This window comes from Octopus bimaculoides, chromosome 10 (genome assembly GCF_001194135.2).
Source record: "Octopus bimaculoides isolate UCB-OBI-ISO-001 chromosome 10, ASM119413v2, whole genome shotgun sequence".
In the NCBI taxonomy this organism is placed as follows: domain Eukaryota; kingdom Metazoa; phylum Mollusca; class Cephalopoda; order Octopoda; family Octopodidae; genus Octopus; species Octopus bimaculoides.
The window spans coordinates 66,243,135-66,244,474 of record NC_068990.1 but is presented as its reverse complement, the minus strand read 5'-3'; the positions used below and the strand labels follow the sequence as shown (position 1 = coordinate 66,244,474).

The following is a 1,340-nucleotide window of genomic DNA, read 5'->3' as shown; positions in this document are numbered from 1 at the left end:
ACACACACACACACACACACACACACACACACACACATATATATATATAAACTAACAAAACATGTCGAAAAAACATTGGCACAAATTGATTTATGTTAGCCTTATGGAAGCAGGTTCTTTTTTGTTCAAGATGCCCGGGAGAACAATTTTAGAAACATATCAGAACAATAAATTTTGATAATATTGTATGAATGAAAATAAAAGCCAAGTGTCGAATAAAGCGGGTAATATGAGACGATAAAGCCAGCGAGAGAGAATGTGTAAAGGAAGACAGTATAAAGAAAGAGAGACAGAGAAAGAGGGAGAGAAAGAGAGAGAGAGAGAGAGAGAGAGCGAGAGAGAGAGAGTGAGTGAAACGGAATATAGCATAGGGAGTGAGATCGAGGTGAGGTGAGAGGAAGATGCTATGAGAGGAGAGGGAGGTGAGAAAAGTGTACGATCGATATACACAAAATTGATAACATTAAAAAAGTGATACAGATTCTTTTTTAAATAAGTTGATATATGTGTGATTGGAACATATCTAACTCAGGGAATTTCTGCAAGAAAAAAAAACCTACGGCGTAGAAGTATTAACTTTATTTTTGTTAACGTTTATTTCTATTTTGTTCTAATTTTATTTATTTATCTATTTTTTGCCGATAGGAACAAAATCAGATTTTGAATGTTTGTTGTATCGACTCTGTATAACTGGTTCATAATTTATAAACCCGTCAGATATAAAGTTTGAAGACGACTCCTTTGCGGTTTGAACTCAGAAACTTGAGAAATAAAACGAAAGTATTGCAAGCAGAATCATTTAGATGTCGGCCAAATGTCATGGGTACTATCCAGTTCGGGTCTCCAAGGTCTAAGTTCAAATCACATCGACGGCCGTCTGTCGACTTTGCCTTTCAGCCATCCCAGACGGATAAAATGAAGTATGATGTAAGTATTTGGTTGGTATAATTGACGACCTGCTGCGTGGGTCTGGACAAGTTGTTCTCAGCCACACAGGCAGTTACCCATATATCCAAGAGTTCTCTCTCCATACTGCTTGCCAAGTTTGTTCAAAAACGAATCTAAATTAGACTGGCAGCAGTTTTGTCGCAGACGCTGCTGTCAGAACGCAGAGAACCGCAACAGATAAAGCAAGACATCTCCTCCGATCCTCTAACTGCTTCTTTCTCCATTCTGCCACCTTTGGGTGGTACTTTATTATCGATCCCGAAGGAAGAAATGGCAAAGTATCTTCGTGTTTTGAACTCAGACTGCTTTTAACCTACCGTTCATGCCAATTATGTTGCTCTACTTTAATCTCTCTCTCTCTCTCTCTCTCTCTCTCTCTCTCTCTCTCTCTC

At 38.6% G+C, this 1,340-nt stretch overlaps 1 protein-coding gene across 1 annotated transcript in view; it reads right to left on the bottom strand.

Annotated features, from left to right (window-relative positions):
* The window catches only part of LOC106883815 (uncharacterized), a 1,102,017-nt gene that overhangs the window by 578,030 nt on the left and 522,647 nt on the right, over nucleotides 1-1,340 (bottom strand). The window lies entirely within an intron of this gene.